General features: G+C 26.5%; 1 pseudogene; it reads left to right on the top strand.

Moving 5' to 3' along the window:
- Positions 1–1349: 1349 nt before the first annotated feature.
- Positions 1350–19183, top strand: part of LOC110267010 (ABC transporter C family member 8-like) — a 34359-nt pseudogene continuing 16525 nt past the window's right edge.

Raw genomic sequence — 19183 nt, 5'->3', positions numbered from 1 at the left:
GTCTACTTAACAAAACCCAAAAATAGAATTTAATCAAATTCGAATTAGTACTGTTTTAATCGATTTTTAATTTGAATTGAATTGAATGAACGGTTTAATTTAAATCGATTTAAATTTGAACACCCCTAATCTAACCCATGAACCATGGTTAATTTCTGATCGTATATATGACCTTCCATAATCCGTTAATGCAAATTACACCTAGCAAAACTTACATCATCCACAAACCCAAGACTTAAGACTTCTTTTATAAGTTATTAAGAATGAAAAGGTAGCTTGCAGAGGAATTATTAGAGAAATGGATGAAAGATTTTTAACTGATTTTAGTGCAAACTTAATTTATACTTCGGCAAAATTCTGAAAAATTTTGATGAATGTGAATCTTGTTGTAAATCTGGAGTATAATCATGTGGTTGTGGAGGTGGACTCAATTGCTACAGTTACGGTTATTTTTTATGATGATATTAATTTGTATTCTTTTCGAGCTCATATTTTAGCAATTAGAGAAAAGTGCAGCAAACCAATCAATTGAAAAATACTTTATCAGTTTCGAAAAGCAAACTTTTATGCATATGAAATAGTTAATTATAGTCATAGTTTATCTTTTAACTGTCATGTATTCTTAAATTTATTTTTTTTTGTATCTCTTTTCGTCCTCATGCTGATTTTATCGGCATCTCATTTTAAAAAACAGTTGTCTTTTAGTTTGTTTTTCTTTGGACTTTAAGCTCCATTGTTAATAAAAAATAAATAAATATAGAAAAATAATCATCTCTAGAAACTTTTTCTTCTAATCTTCTTGTGCTAGGAAGTAGGAACTAGAAATTGATGGTAGAAACTTTAATTGAAGGGGGAAACTTTACTTGGGACCTGGAATCAGTGTCTCCAACTTTAGCTGATGTAAATTTGGAAGTGAAATGGGGGGCATAAAGTAGCAGTTGTAGGCCAGTTGGGGGGTGAAAAATCATCTCTCTTACATGCAATACTTGGAGAGATTCCAAAGATTCCAGGAAATGTGAGTTATTGAACACCACAAGTTCTTGTTCGTTTATTATCATGCCAAATTCATATTTATAACTTTGAGTAAACCACAAATTTTTGGACTATTTTGATTGTTTACCTTATTATTTTAGTATCTTACACATTTTTTCTTATCCTTAAATGTCATTTCATGATAATGCAAAACAGGTTAATGTATATGACACCATAGCACATGTTTCTTAAATTTCTTGGATCCAAAGTGGGATAGTTAGAGATATCAGAATACCATTAAGGCCTGTGCCTTGGATAAGGACATCAATGATTTAAGCCATGGCGATCAGACAGAAATCGGTCAGAGAGGGATCAACATGAGTGGAGAACAAAAGCAAAGGATTCAACTAGCTAGAGCAGTGTACAATGATGCTGACATTTATCTCTTTGATGATCCTTTCAGTGCAGTTGAGATGCCAAAAGTGACTAGTGCTGTTTTGATTGGAGTTTATGCATTGGTCTCATTTAGCAGTGCCTTTTTTTTGTGTATCTGAGGACTTTGGTATCTGCACTTCTTGGATTAAAAGCTTCATCAGCCTTCTTCTCTAGTTTCAATAAGGCTATCTTCAATGCTTCTATGTTGTTCTTTGATTCAACCCCTGTAGGAAGGATTTTAACCCGAGTAAGGCTTTTTTATATTGGAAATAAACTACTCCATTCGTTCAAAAATAACTATTGGATTGACAAAATTGGTCCATCAAAAAATCAACATATTTGAATAGTTATTATTGGACGGAGGGAGTACTATAATATGAATGTTATTCTTTACTCTTTATGAGTTAATTAATCATTATTCTAACTCATAAAATATAACCTCCTTACTTGCAGGCTTCATCAGATTTGAGTAATCAGGACCTTGAGATACCTTATTATATTCCATCACTTTTGTAACATTTGTAGCTATTGAAATTGTGGTGATAATTGGTATAATGGCTTCAATCACATGGCAAGTTCTAATAGTTGCAATTCCTGCTACGCTAGCATCAAAATACGTTCAGGTTTGTCCACTTTTACCGTGAAATTTGCATTGGACTCCATGTTATTTTATTTTATTATTACTATTTTTTAATTATTTTTAATATAAAAGGGATATTATCAAGCCTCTGCAAGAGAAATAATAAGGATCAATGGAACAACCAAAGCACCAGTGATGAATTTTGCAGCTGAGACATCACTTGGAATGGTTACTGTTAGAGCATTCAACATGGTGGATAGATTTGTCAAGAACTACCTAAAACATGTGGACACAGATGCATCACTATTCTTTCATTCTAATGTGACCATGGAACGGTTGATTCTAAGGATTGAAACACTTCAAAACTTGACAGTCTTCACTGCAGCCTTGTTACTTATTCTAGTTCCTATGGATTATGTGTTCCAAGGTAATACTAATGTTACATAATAAATAAAACAGTTATCATGGTTTATCAATTCGATAGTTTTCGTTGATCAAAGAGAATAACTAACAAGCTAATACTGGATTGATAATGTTGGATGGTATGTGCAGGGCTTGTGGGACTTTCACTTTCTTATGCATTCACATTGACACAAGCACAAATATTTTGGACAAGATGGTTTTGCAACTTATCAAACTATGTTATCTCTTTGAAAGAATCAAACAATTCATTCACATACCAGCTGAGCCTCCTGCTATTGTGGAATGAACTTATTCACTTTCTTCAATACTTAGAGAGGTAAAAAAACTAATCCAAAAATATATCATATGTATATCGAATGAACTTATTCACTTGTTCATTTACATGATACTATCAAAAATTCAATTCTAATAGCTTGTTTTTCGACATTGATTTCAGATTAGATATCGTCCGAATGCACCAATAGTCCTGAAAGGAATCACTTGCACATTCAAAGAAGGGAGTAGAGTGGGAGTTGTAGTAAGGACAGGAAGTGGAAAAACAATAGTTATAAGTGCTTTGTTTCGATTGGTTGAGCGTTTAAGAGGTAACATTATTATTGATGAGATTGACATATGCTCATTGGGGTAGAAGGATTTGAGAATGAAGCTTAGTATTATCCCTCAAGAAGCAACTCTTTTCAAGGGTAGCATTAGAACAAACTTGGACCTTTTAGGCCCTTACTCAGATGATGAATATGGAAGGTGAACAACTAACTCCAAAAGTTCCAAAAATTTGAAAAGCATTTTCTCTAAAATTTCTTTCAAAACTACCCTTCTATTAAGGGCTAATTGTTTTAATAAAACACATGATGCAAAGATAAATTACAATTTAATTGCTTTAAGGAATCAAATTGCACATTACAAAAGTTTAGGAGATAAATAAACCGGAACTTAAGGAGGCAATCAGCAAGCTACCAAGTCTCTTGGACTCATCAGGTGAGTTATCTTCGGAACTTTAACTCAACAATTTCACATTGAAGCAACTTCAAGGAAATTGTGAGTACTTTTAATAATGCTATATGTTCTTCCTTGTAAAGATCTATTGAATTCTAATTGTGAGTAGTTTTGGTTGTAGCTTGTCAAAACAATTCTTCCTTTCTGAGTTGAGATTCTTAATAATAATCGGAAAAAAAAAGCACATATACAAGTGTTAGAAGTTATTTCTATTTTACTTTCTTTGTTCTTTTCTTTAAGTTCTAATATTATATTCATTTTTGGTTTCAGTTTTTTATTTCCAACATTCAAACATTTCAGTTTTTGTTCTTTTATTTTGAACTAGTTCTAATCTTATTTCTTCATAAGTTCTTTAAAATAATTGTTAATTCCAGTACTTCTTGTAAAACTTTTTCATTGTTAATAAAAGTTAACCATTTTACATTAAAGCATATTGCAAAGTCCCTCAATAAATTGTAGAAATCAAAACTAAAATCCAAACAAAATAAATTTTGGCATCAACAACAGGAAAGGTTCATAAATCTAAAATCTTTCTTAAAATCATGCATAGTTAAACCAATTTTTTAGTAACGTGACACCTAGGATAGGTTATGGTAACTGTTATGTACTTATGTGAGATTTGAGAAATAATGTTTTATACAAAAAGATTTACAAAGAGATGTGAAAAGGTAAATCAGTCCAAGTTATATCCATAGAAATCAATCAGAAGAAATAGGCAACATATCTAATACAAGCATTGCACAAAAATGAAAAATAACATGAGGGATGTAATTGTGTCCCCCCATGTTGCAATACCACTAGGACATTTTTTTTAAATATTGACCCAATTTTAGTGTTTTTGCTGGATATGACCCATTTTGTGTATAATCTAAATTTGTGAAAAATATTATAAGAAGGCGAAATCGCCGGCAAATTGCAGCTGTTACAAAAAAATTCAGCGTGAGAGATAGAGACCCAACTTCAGGAGTATTTTGGGGCATTCAAAGCAAAACGGTAGGAGCGCCTGGGGACGAATTGTTGGGGAATGGACATGTGTCCACTGGTCTAGCCTGAAGGGAAGGGATGACGTATGACTAACTAGTTCAATCTCGCTCCTTCCCGGGTGAACTCGAGTAATGTAGATTGCCCCACAGTAAAGTTATTTTCATTATACTTCTTCCAAAAAAATTTATAGAGAAGGAGGAAGAAAGAATGCCCTGCATGAATGGTGTTTTTAATCACAGGGTTAAAATTTGAAACTTAAAAGAGTATAGTAACAATGGTGGCGTGATCTCACTAAATCTGAAGAACACATTATATGTTTTTTAGATCATCTTATATATATAAGTTAATTTATTTAATATTAATTTTAATTAATATTAGTGTTGATTGTATTAGTTAGTATTATTTAGAGACTACTAATGTGGTAGAGATTGTGTCAATGAGTAATAGCTCAAATGGTATATACTCCCCATATTCATCTAAGAGGTTGCGGGTTCGAATCTAGTGTTGTAATATATGTAGAGCTAAATATTTTTAAAATATTTAGCGTTAATTTAATATAAAATTGGTGTGATTAGTTAAAATTTTAAATTTTGTGATATAATTTTTTTTGTAATATATTTAGGTATAATAGAAATAAAAATAATATTGAAAGTTAAGTTGTATTAGAATGAAAATATTAAAAGTTATTATTAATATTTTAAAAAAATAAGTTTACGAATTTAGGTGTGTGATTACCTTATGTACTAGTAAATCATGAATGTTAAGTTGTATAGGTTCATTTGGTTTTTATGTTATGATTTGTGTGTTAGAAAATGATTTTTTTGTGAACAAGGAAATATATCATGTTTCAAGGTTCAACCGTTGGACTTACTTAGGTTTATTTTAAGAAAAATTTCGGATAAAAAATTAAATTGAGAAAAAAAATAAATTTTTGGATTGCAAAAATAAATGATCATTAAAATAGAAAAAAATTAGCAAAAGTTATTTAATAAGTTTAGCTATATGAATAATTAAATTTGTATAAGCACTTATATAATTTTTTAAAAAATTATAATTTGATTTTAAAAATGGTATCAAATATTAATATTATATATTTTCATTAGTTAAAATTAAAAAAAAAGTTACTTATATGTTATATCTATCCAAACTGAATAACATTTTAAAAAATTATAATTTATTTTTGAAAATTATACCAAGAATTAATACTATATACCTTTTTATAAATTAATATTTAAAAATAAAAAAAAATATTTATGAACCTGTGGTTATCCGTGTTTTTTTATTTCAAGTGGTCCAATAATTAGTCACCAAAAAAAAAAGTGGTCCAATGATTTTGTAGTGATGCTCGCATAATTGGTTAGTGTTTAAATTATTGGAGGTTTATTTTATAGTAGTCTTATATTTTAAAGATTGAATAATTATCTGCTTCCTACTTAGAAAATTAAATGTTTATTTATAATCTTCAATAGTCGGTTAAACAAATGCTTTTAATTACATAATAATGATTTTTTATAATCAAACTTTAAAGAATAAAAAACAGAAATTAAAATATTTAATCCTTATCCAACTCATATAATGTTAATCAATCTTACATATTATAGTACCATCACAAAGACTTTAATACATTGAACTTCGATCACATGAATAAGTTATGGCACAAAAATAATTAACAAGTGATAAAAATTCATATAGTTATGTACGGTTAAAGCTGAAAACAAAAAGCGAAATGTCTAGAATTTTTGTAAAATGCATAAAATATATTTTTACTCATTCAAATATTTATTCAATTATATAATATAAATATGAATAATATATCCCAAGTTTATAAATAATTACATGGGCAACCTACTTAATTTAAATTACAACGATTTTGCTAAATACAATCAAATTCTGACATAATGAATACTATGGCCACTATATTTGTCCATTAATATTGTGTTTGTATTCAGAAAAAGTAATTTTATTAAACTACAAATGAAAGAGCAAAAATTTAATTAATCATAAATCTTAATTTTACTAACAAAAACGTTACATTAGTTTATTCTTCCCTCAAGATCAAACCGGTTGACATTAGAGTTTTAATAACAAAATATTAATTAACCTAGGAAAATCAAATCCAAAATAAATATAAGAGTTCTGCTAGGGAGCCAATGGACTATTTGTACAATGTATACAATGGGCTATTGAGTTACAAAATGAACATCCTCCATACTATCTAAAATAACCATCCGAGTACTAGGGATAATAAACATCTTCCTCAATGAACTTTTGACCTTTCAGATCTAGAGCTCTAATACTATGTCATGATACCACTCATCCCAAAAACTTCAGCTGATGAGAAAAGGTAATACTAATGGTTATATCTCTAATACTCTCTAAACCTCCATTGTACAAATATTCCATTGGCTCCTCATATTTTTCCTAAATATAATAACGAGATGTTTTTAGCATTAAACTAGATAGCTATTGAAAAACGGATACCATTAAGACAAAATTAAAATATATTATTCTAATAATTAATCGTAGAAACACAAATAAGAAACTATACCATACCAATAAATACTTAAGGAGGCAATCAGCAAGCTACAAAAGTCTCTTGGACTCATCAGGTGAGTTATCTTCAGGGAGCTTCAACTCAACAATTTCACATTCAAGCAACTTGAAGGAAATTCTGTCCTACCGTTAGTTTTTTCCTAACGATATTATGATTTAAGTGTCGAATCGCTGAGAAGGGTCAATATAATTCTTTATAGCTAATGCTATATGTTCTTCCTTGTAAAGATCTATTGAATTCTAATTGTGAGTAGTTTTGGTTGTAACTTGTCAAAACAATTCTCCCTTTCGAGTCGAGATTTCTAACAATAATAGAAAAAAAAGTACATATAAGTGTTACAAGTTATTTCTATTTTACTTTTTTTATTCTTTTCTTTAAGTTCTAATATCATATTCATTTTTTTTTTCACTTTTTTATTTCTAACATTCAAACATTTCAGTTTCTGTAGATCTTTTTTTATAAGTTTCTTTAAAATAATTGTTAATTCTAGTACTTGTAAAACTTTTTTATTGTTAATAAAAGTTAGCCATTTTACATTAAAGCATATTGCAAAGTCCCTAGATGAATAGCTATTGTAGAAATCAAAAATAAAATCCAAACAAAATAAATTTTGGCATCAACAACCGGGAAGGTTCATACATCTAAAATCTTTCTTAACATCATGCATATTTAAACAAGTTTTTAGTAATGTGACACCTAGGATAGGTTATGGTAACTGTTATGTACTTATGTGAGATTTGAGAAATAATGTTTTATACAAAAAAAAGTTACAAAGAGATGTGAAAAGGTAAATTAGTCCAAGTTATATCCATAGAAATCAATTATGTAATTGTGTCCCCACATGTCGCAATGCCACCAGAATTTCTGTAAACATATATATATATATATATATATATATATATATATATATATATATATATATATATATAACAAATTAATGCAGAATTCGCGCTTTGGGTGAGTCATGTACATAATCTACTTTATTATATTTATAAATTATTTACTTATAAAAAGAGATATTTTTAATTTTGATATTGAATTTATAATAATATTTTTTAATAATATATAAACTTTGTGTGTTTTTTTTTTTATATAAAAATCACAAATCAAAAGGTTCGATTTATAAATTTTAATTTTTTAAAATATTTAAAATGCAAAACATATCTTTCTATTTGTGACTTTTAGAAAATTTATCCTCCGATTTGTTAATTTTAATTTTTTTATTTTTAAATGAACAAATTGGACCTTTCAATTTATAACTATTTTCATATTAAATTAAAAAATACCATTTCTCCATAACCAAAAATAATACAACAATAATTTTCATATAAAAAAATTAACCACAAAAAGATTATTACATATTTGTGAGAAAAATTAATTTACTTAGTATATAGATATACTACTTAGTTAATTTTTTTTTATATTAATATTCAATTTGATTACTTAATAATTTTTTTAGTGACTTCTAATTTAAGATAGATAATACATATTTAATTGATAGTAATAACTCAAATGACATAGACTCTCCATACTCAATTAAGAGGTTGCGGGTTCGAGTCTCCTATCTTAGAGTCACCAAAAAAAAAATTGATAATTTTTAAAGAAAAGAGCATATATTTTAATAAATATTATTATTTAAATTTAAATTATTCTTTCTTACAAAACAATTACCTAAAATACTTCACAATTTTCATATAAAAAAATTACAAATTTGATAAATATCAATGTTTATATATAAAAGTATATTAATTAAAATCGTAAAATAGTAGTAAATTTTTTTAAAAAAATTTAAGATAATTTCTTACTACAAGCTATTTAATCTTTTCAAAATATAGAATACATTGAGTGATTTTTTGTATAATATGTATAAGAAGTTGAAAATTATAAATGCCCCTTTTTATAACAAAAAATCATGAAATTTAATATCCCACGCTAAATTCATGTTATTTCACAAACTACTATAACCAATCCATTTTATATGTATAAAATATCAATATTTGATATTTGATACAAAATGAATGAGGCTTCAAATAGAAAAAGGCTTGAAAAAAGTTGAGTTTAAATATAAATTATTGTAATTGCATTTTATTGGTTGACCATACAAAGATAATTAATACATTTATTCACCAAGATATTCAAGGAAAGAAAAAAAAAAGATAGGATCCAAATAACTTTTACAAATATCTCACAAAAAAAAATAATTGAGAAAAAATAGTAAACTAAGTATTACATTTTTTTTGTCTAATAAATTTCAATAAGCATTAATTTCTCTATTCAGATTAAGTTTCAATTCTTGTTTATAAATTTCTTACTTTCATCCTTACTAAGTGTAACTTAAAGGAATCAAGCAAAAGGAATAATGTCAACTTTTCCTAAAATTTTTTTACAACTTCATGTTTATATGACTATAATAAGTCAATCTGCGAATCGAATTTGTGACTTCCTTAAAATTTCGATTTTAAAAAGGGATAGCAAAAGCGTTCCACCAACTTTTCAGATTCTTCTTCATCTAAATGAAAATGACACAATGATACAAAGAACATATATGAAATTATAATTCAAACCAATAATTAGTTATGCATAATAAACAAAAACAATAAGTAATATATATGATATATATACAGCATGACATACATATATGTAGTACAAACTATTATAGTGGTGTTAGAAGTAGGACCAGAAACAACTTTTTTTTTGTTTTATATTTTTTTTTCCGATCCCCACAAAATCCTATTTATCGATTTCTTTTTATTCTATTTCGTGCATCCCATTCATGCTTATACAATGCTGCTCCTTATTTTGTTTTAAAAATAATGAGGATCCTCCCCTACTTTAATTGACCATACAGTCCATAATATAACATTTAAAAATTTAAATCGAAAATTTTTTTAAAAGGATAGAAGAAGAATTTGTTCTAATGTGTCTAATATATCACAAGTAATAAAAAATCCTACAATATCTTCTAGAGAATACCCTAAATGTCAATAGAAAAAAAAATTTGTTCACTTTCGTACAACTTAAACACCTTTAACTATTAATCAGAAACATAGTGTTGACACTTAAGTTTATGCAAGCTTCCAAAAAATGTCAAAGTTTGTGGATGAACGAGGCATATAACATGTAAAAAAGAAATCATGGTTATAGATATAGTTTTTCCTAATTACTTTCACATGGATGAATGAGGCATATAACATGTAAGAAAGAAACTATAATTATAGATATAGTTTTTCCTAATTACTTTTATGTTAAAAAGTTGTACTCAAAAATATTTGATAAACTAACCATATGAGATATTAAACCTGCAACCTAGGTTGTTTGAATGATTAAATTTGTATATGCTATATAAAATTAATTAAGCATATGTTATAACCAATTGATATAAAGCTTAACTGTAGCACATAGAAGAAATTCAGAGCTGTTACCAGCCTCAAAATTTATGCCTTCCCCTAGCAGGCTTCTAAGAACTAGAAACTCTCTCTTCTTGTGTTCTTGCGGTTTGTGCTTTTAATAGTGATACATCCAATTGCATCATAATTCTATCTTCCTTTGGATTTGTGGATCATGCTATTATTTTTGCTATCTGTATTAAGTATTAATGGATTATGGATGATTTGTGAGTGATGAGGTGACTAAAAACTGGACCAATATATCATTGGACTGCTCCGTCCTACATTTAGAATGGGCTGGTTTTTTTATCCTAAAATTAGATTTTTTAATTAAAGCCACATTTTTTTTATCATTTTAACGTAATAATTTAATTAATAATTTATAAAATAATAATTTATCAATTAAAGAAAATTTCAAAAAAAAAAAAACAAAAGTTAAATAGTTATTCTATGTTTACTAAAATAAAAAATTAAAAAAACTCTATTGATAATAGTAAAAATTTAACTAAAATTAATAATGAAAAGTTTTAAATTCTGTTCATTAAATATAAAATAATATTAAAAATTTAAAAATTTAATAAAAATATTTTAAATTTATAATCTTAAGATATACTTTAACTAACAACACTTAAGATAACAAAATTCTAATAATAAAACCAATGCCACGCAGAGAGTATCATGTGCATATTCTTCAACAATTAAATCTGGTTTGGATCTATGATAACTCATAAGTACTATGTAGTAACTGAATTGAAGAGTAGTTGAAGCATTAATTAATGCAATAGTTTATCTTCATTATGCTACATCTTATTAACTTGGAGAATTAACTAATGCAATCGTGCGGGTTGCTGCGTGGGCTGGCGAGGCTCCGATTTTGGACGTTATTCTTCCTTCTTCGGCCTTTTTAGTTTGAGTTATTCTTTGGTACAAGGTTTTTTTATATAAGTCATTTATATTTATATGTTTTTATATTATTTTTTTGTTTTGTTTTTTTTTTTTTTTTCATGTCTCTTCTTCTTCTTTTTTCATGCCTCTTCTTCTTCTTATTCTTCGTAATTTTTCTCTCTCATTATCGTCGTCATCAACACCATCTCTTTTTCTTTTTTTATTGAAATTTTTTCTCTTCTCATCATCAGTTATTTCGTTGTTGAAGATAATAAATAATTCAGGTTCAGATTGTCAATTGAACCAGAACGAAATTGATTATTGTTTTGAATCTAATCAAATGGCTAAGGTGTAGTTCAATTTAAAAGAAAAAATATAGCATTAGAAGAAATATTTTTTTGCAGCAAATTTGGGTGTAGCACGAAGATATATATTTGGGTGTAACACGAAAATATTTGGATGTATTTTAAGAATTTTTTGGTGTATTTTTATTCTGATAAGTTCTGTATAATTCAAAACTCTTCCTCTTCCTTCTCTTCATCTTCTTCCTCATTTTCTTATTTCGTTTTCTTATGATTCTTCTTGGGAGAAAAAATCAAACAAAGAAGAAAAAAATGTATAATGTTGCAAAATCAATAAAAAGAGGAGGAAAAAAATGCAGCAACAACAGTAATAACAAAACAACGATGAAGATGAAACACGTGAAGAAAAAGGAGGAGAAACTCAAAAAAGAAGGAGAAGAAGAAGAAGGAAGAGGAGGAGGAGAAAGAGGAATGTGAAGAAGTATCTTTCATAATGGTGAGTGAGAGTGCGCTTTGAAAACGATTGAGTGACGCGCATGTTATCACGCTCCAGTGGATGAATGTAGTTTTTGCTAAACTTGACCCAACTTGTAAGACTTGTAAGCCAAAAAAAATTTTTAGCGTGTTTTTCATGGGTTTTTTAAAGAGAGAGAAAAAAATATTTTTTATGTTTAGATACTTACTCATAATTTTAAAAATATTTATTAGTAAAAAATTTGATTTTATATGCTAATAATTGTTTATAATTTAAGATAATTATTAATAATTTTTTAAATTTTTATTTTAATAAATATATAACAAACATATTAAAAGTTTAATTGTTTATTTTTTTTTATAAAATATTTTTCAATAAGTAACATGCTAAACCCTTTTTATAATTATATAATTGATAGAAATGAAATGTGCGAGTAGTGTTTAAAATTTGAAAGTCGTTTTACATAAACATCAAAGAGTTTAAAAATATATGTTTTGGTCCAATTGAAAAGTGGCGGCAGCGGGTTGGACTTAGGTGGGGTTTATATAGAAGAGGCAATAGTGACGGATCCAAAATTTTTTTGTTAGTGGAGGTAATGCATATATAATATGATAATAATTTTTATAATTATATTTTGTTATGATAAAATATAATTAATTTTTAAATTATCTAACAAATATATTTAAACATTAAAATAATAAGTTAAATAGGTTTTATATTTTTTTTAATTATCAATACAATTAAATATTTTTTTTATATATGTTATTAAACAATTATTTAAAAATTCATCTCTCATATGATTACTAAATTGACTTTTTATAATATTTATAGCCGAAGAGATTTTTTCAACTAATGTTATTGTTACTGCCAAACCTAAAACTAATTTAAAAAAAAGCAATAAAAAATAATATTCTTTTAGGTATATGTAAAATTTTTTTTATTTTAAAAACTAAGCCATTTAATTTCAGACAACATTTTTTTTTGTTTTATTTTCAATTTTTTTTAGTCTTTCATTAATTAGATTTTAAAATTTTGCTACAAATTTTGATATAGGCAATTCATAAAAATTTTTTTTGGTAATATTTATTTACATAAACATACCAAAAATCTAAAATTATTTTTAAATATTCAAATAATTTAGATATTAATTTTTTATTAATATTAAGCGAGCTAAATATATTTTTTATGGATAAATTTTTAATCTTTTATAATAAAAAAATATTTAATAGAGTCAAATTTTGGCTCTTCATTATATTTATTTAATTTTTTTAATTTGTTAAGCAATAAATTAACAAATAAAAAATAATTTTATTTTAATATTATCTGTAATGTATCAACTTTTAATGATAATAAATTTATTTACTAAAATTGAATTGATGTGCTTCATATTAGTGTTTTTATATATTTATTATTGATTAATGTTTATGTTTTGTGTCTTTTTTTTTTTTTTCTATTTCTATACACTGAGAAGTGTGTGAACCAACAAAAAAAAAATTAGTGGGGTCAAATTTATTTTTTAAGTGGGAGCAAATATATTTCTTTTTATGTATTCTACATGAAATTTTATGAAAATTCAATGGGGGCACTTGCCCCCACATAGTTGAAGGTAGATCTATTCCTAGGTGGCAACATGTATTATATCTGCGAGTATTCAATCCAACCCAATCTAATTGAGTAGGAAGGTTAGAGTTTATATAGGACAATATATGTATCATATCTGTGGGTACCTAACCCGAATATCCGACCGGATTACAAGTAGGATGTGGGTTGAGTATCAATCATACTATATGTAATGTTATATAAAAATATGTTATAAGTGAATGTTGAACTAAAAAATTATACTTTGGTATAAAAGACTTTTAATAACTGAGTCTAAAGTTATCATTTGATAATTTAATACTTTTGTTTATATAAAAGTCGATTGTATTTAGTGATATATAAATACCCAATCATAACACAAACTCTAATCTCTTCACTTAGATCACTCCTACCTAGCAACCAGCTCTAATCTCTTCTCTCAATCTCTCTGCGTTTCCTTAGCGAAAAATTCGTGCTCCTTGTTTCGCCTACTCCCCTCGCTGGCACTCCGTACCCATGCTCGTATTTAACACTGTGGTCGTCATACTATGTAAAATTGAATATTTGATGTTTATGTTGTTTGTAGGATAATTATGTTGTTTATGTTGATTTTTTAATTTGCATGCTTGTTAGGTTATATAATAATATTACATCTTTTTGTTAACTCGCGGATAGGATCAGGTACTCGCAGGTTGTGAATAAATAGAATTAAGATTGACATGTTCTTAACCTGCAGATAGGGTTAGAGTTGGGTATAAGTTAAATTTTACTTTATCATATCTATTGCCATCTCTAGGTTTATATTGTTTTAAATTAGGATTTGAGTGAGGCTAATTAAAAAAAAAGGTTAAATATTGTTTTCATCCCTAAGATTTTGGGTCAAAATCAAAATCGTCTCCGGCCTTTTTTCTTATTAAAATCATTCTCAACTTTACAAAATATTATAAAATCATCATTTGTCAATAAATAATATTTTTTGGACAGTTTTACCCTTAAACAAAAATAAAAAAAATCCTCCCTCCTCTCACTAATCAGTAATCACCACTAACCCCTCTCTCCCTTCGTTGGGCATCACTCTCTCCCTCATCATCATCACCTTCGCTGGCCATCCCTCTCTTCCTCATAAGTCATTACCACCACACCACTCTTCATAATTTGCTGCAGGTACCTCAAAAAACGCACCTTTAAGAGACTACTCCCTAGAAGCCAACAAGTTTAATAGGGCCTTTAATGCCTTCACTTCCATCTCCATTATTGCAGCAATATTTGGAAATAGCATACTCCCAAAAATACAAATAATCCAATCAAATTAAATGATGATGATTTAATAAGCATAATAATATGATTATGAATGATATAAATAAATGTATGCAGGCAACTGTAGCACCCCCAGTCATAGAGGAGATGATAATAGGGCTCATCGTGTGTTATGCTATAATATGTGTCATATTTTTTTATGCTGTAATTTCTGCATATTGGGCATTCGGAAACAAGTCTAATGATAACATCTTGAAGAGCCTTCTTCCATATGACGGCCCTTCTCTCGCTCCCACTTGGCTCCTCCGCCTTCTCTCTCTCCCACGGCCAACGAAGTCAGACGGCTAACTGATGAAAACAGGATGCGGAAATTAGGGGGCGCCGGTGAAGGTCATGGAGAGAGGGAGCCAGGAGAAAAAGGGGTAGGGTTTTTTAATTTGGCAAGGCTTTTTCTCTCTTTTCTCAATTTAAAATTGAGTTGATTTTGCCATTGTTGTTTTTTGAATGAAGGAATAGTTGGTGTTGTAATGGGTTTAAATTGATGGAAGCGATGGTGACGATGCTGGGTTAGTGGTGAGGCTGAGGAGGGTGTTTTTATTTTGTTTAAGGGCAAAATCATTTTAAAAAATGTTATTTATTGACAAAATGATGAATTTATAAAGTTTTATAAAATTGAGGATAATTTTAATAAAAAAAAATTAAAAATAATTTTGATTTTGATCTAAGATCTTAGTGATGAAAACAGTACTCAACCCTTAGAAAAACTTAGATATGGATATTTTTTTGCTGTTATTTTCGAATATTAGAAACATGTGGTGTTGTATTTTGGGGTGGTGAGTTCTATCTTCTTGCATTGGGCGAGATGCATTTTTTATGTGTTTTAAATTGAATGGAAAAGCTTTTTGTTATGTATGAGAAGCATTGTTAGAAATTAAAAAAAAAAATGGAATCTTTCTTCTCAGTGTGCAATCTTTTTTTTATTTTTTAATAGTAAATAATTATTTTAACACCCGAAAAATTTAGTTTTTGACAAAACAAACTTTAATATTTGTTTTTTGATAAAATAATTTCTAAAAAATATATTTTGTTTGATAAAATAATCCAAACGTTTGGTTAATAGTTTATTCATTCGATTAACAATTAAATTTCAATAAAATTATTAATTTACTCCTGTCATCACAATCAATATCATTATTCTTATCCCATCCATTCTTTTTCTCCATCTCAATCCTCTACCACCATCTATGTCTACCATCCATGTCCACCACTCAATCTTACTCACTGTATCATCATCGTCGCTGAGAATGGAGAATGAAAGTACTGTGAATGGTGAGCGAGAGTTTGAAAAGAGTTGTGATTGGATGGAAAGTGATGGAAGAAGCGGATTGGGAATAAGTAACGATGATAAAAGGGGTAAATTAGTAATTTTATTGGAGAAAATAAGGACAAATTAAGTACTTTCATGAAAAATTGAACAGTTGACTAGATGAATAAACCATTGATAAAATGTTTGGTCATTTTGTCAAACAGAATATTTTTTTCAAGAGTCATTTTGTCAAAAATAAATGTTAAAGTTCTAGTTGTTAAGAGTTAAATCTTTCGAATGCCAAAATGATTATTTACTCATTTTTTAAATAACAAAACTAATTATATATGCTGTATATTTTATTTAACAATATATTTAGCTTAAATGTATTAGTACATACAAATATATTTTATTAACATAAATATAAAAATAAGAAATAATAAATGGTCATTAAAATTTATTATTTTTTATCATCAATTAGTTATTAATATTTAAAAATATTAGATAAAGTATATTATTATTAAATTACTAGATTACAAAATTAGATTAAAAAAATTAAATTAATAATTAAATAATAACTAAATATAATAAATTTTGATAATTTTTAATACTTTTTATATAAAATACTTTAATATTAATACATATAATAATTTTTATATTTGGTAATAATTTACTATAATTAAAAATGTAAATATTAATATATAATTTTCAAATTACTACACATGATATAAATAACAATTAACAATGAAAAAAATTAACAAAGGCTAGTTACGTACTTAAAAAATTTTTGAATTATGTATTTTACATTCTAATATTAATATTCTATAAGCGTTAACAAATTTGCTTAATAATTATCATATTGTTAACGCACACACATTCAATTATTAATATCATATTTTATATTATTTATAAACATAATATGAGTATGTTTTATATAGTCGTGCAATTATATTTGTTCTTTTGAGAATAAATGTGAAAGGTAATTATTTTTACTCATGTGACATTACTTACATATATTCAATTATTAATATCATATCCTATATTATCTATATATATAATATGAGTATGTTTTATATAGTCGTGCAATCACATCTGTTTTTTTTTGCATTATCATTCACACAATAAATGTGAAAAGTAATTATTTTTACTGATGTGATAATACGTAATTAGACGCACGCATAAAACTACTCTACTATAAATTAGTAAACTACAGTGTATCAAAATTAAATTCATATAATATTATTGTAATAATATTAACATAACAACGCAATATAACTCTATTAATCATAGTTGTCGGAACGGAATCGGTGATCGAACCGGTCAAACTACTAGTTCATTAGTTTATTAATTCAACCAAAAAATTACTGGTTGAACCGGTAAAATCGGTCTTACGTAAATAAAAGTATAAAATAGTCAAAAACTTAAAATTAAAATTTGAAATATATCTCTTCACAGTAACAGTATAACTAATAACAAATTTAAAATACATATTTTCAAATTCTAAAAATAACAAATATAAAAATAAACATAAAATTTATGAATATTACTATAATATAATAGTATCTTAATTTAACACAATAACAGTAACAATTAATTCACAAAGTCTATCATTTAACCATAATATCCAATAGATTTCAATATTATCATCAAAACAGATAACTTTAATCATAACACTAACGACTTAAAATAAATCAAATATATTAATAAACTTTTAGTAAAATTTATATTTATATTAATAATTGTACATGACTAAAATATAATTAATTCAAAAATATAAAATATAAAATTAAATTAAATATAGATATTTATAAAATTATATAATTAAATATTTACATATAATTAATTTTTATCATATGTAATAGTAAGAAATAATATAATAGCTAAGTGGCAATGCAAGTGGAGAGTGCATCAGCCATGAGGTTCACTCATATGAGATTGGAGAAAAATCCAACCGATAAGAAATCAGTAGCAACAAATTTCATATGGCAAATTTGGCTTCTGCAACTATGGTGGAAATAACATTATAACAAAAAAAAGTATGCGAAAGAGAAAAAAGACCTTTGAATTTTTATTTTATGTTTTTAATTTTTTTATATTTAAGTTATTTTATTAAAGTTAAAATTTTTTATTTTTTTTATTTTCAGTAATAAAATTGCATAACTTATAATAAAAAAAATTAGTATGCAAAACTAATAATAAAATATAAACTTATGTAAGATACAAATAAATATTAAAATTTGTATAAGCATTTTCATCATCAGCTCACAAGATGTACCCTCGTTAACATCACAAAATATAGATGCAGAGTTCTAACATGTGACAAAATAAAAAATATAAATATAAATTACACATATTCTTAATTTTTTAATTTAAATGATTAAGATTTTATGCCACCTACAAAAGCAATAAGACACGAATTCGCCAATAATAGAGGCAACCCTAGCAATCTCTATAAATTGGTCTTGGTCAGATATTTTTTTTTGTCTTTAAATGAAATGGGTCGGTGAATATTACTAATTTATTCCACTGTATCCATTTGTTTTTTTTTGCTATGTTCTGTTTGAGAATATCTCTATCCTCAGTTATTATAAGATAATACTAGACTTTACTCCATAGTTTACTCTTTTTTTCTTAGAATAAATTTTTATGAAATAAAAATTTATTTACCATAGAAGACGAATAATCCATAGAAATTTGAAAACATTTATCTTTTAAAGAAATAAATTAATTTGATATTTATTAAGTTAAATTATCTTAAATATTCAACAAAATTATTTAATAAGCTACTTATTAATCATGGATTCAATATTATTAAATTAATAGAATTCAAAATATATTTATTAAATTCAAAAATAAAATATCTAATATATACATGTGTGTCCGCTAACTTTGGATACATTACCTTTTGGGAGATATTACTTTAACTTGCCTAAATAGCTAAATCTCACTGTACATTGTAGTAGTGTCAAATCCATATACAGAGGCGATCACCAAAACCGTATGACTTTGTACCAAAACAAAGACAGCATACCAACTTCAACAACTCAACCATC

This window comes from Arachis ipaensis, chromosome B9 (assembly GCF_059453495.1).
Source record: "Arachis ipaensis isolate K30076 ecotype BB chromosome B9, ASM5945349v1, whole genome shotgun sequence".
Lineage (NCBI taxonomy): Eukaryota > Viridiplantae > Streptophyta > Magnoliopsida > Fabales > Fabaceae > Arachis > Arachis ipaensis.
The sequence above is the reverse complement of the archived record's forward strand: the minus strand, read 5'-3'. Positions and strand labels throughout refer to the sequence as shown.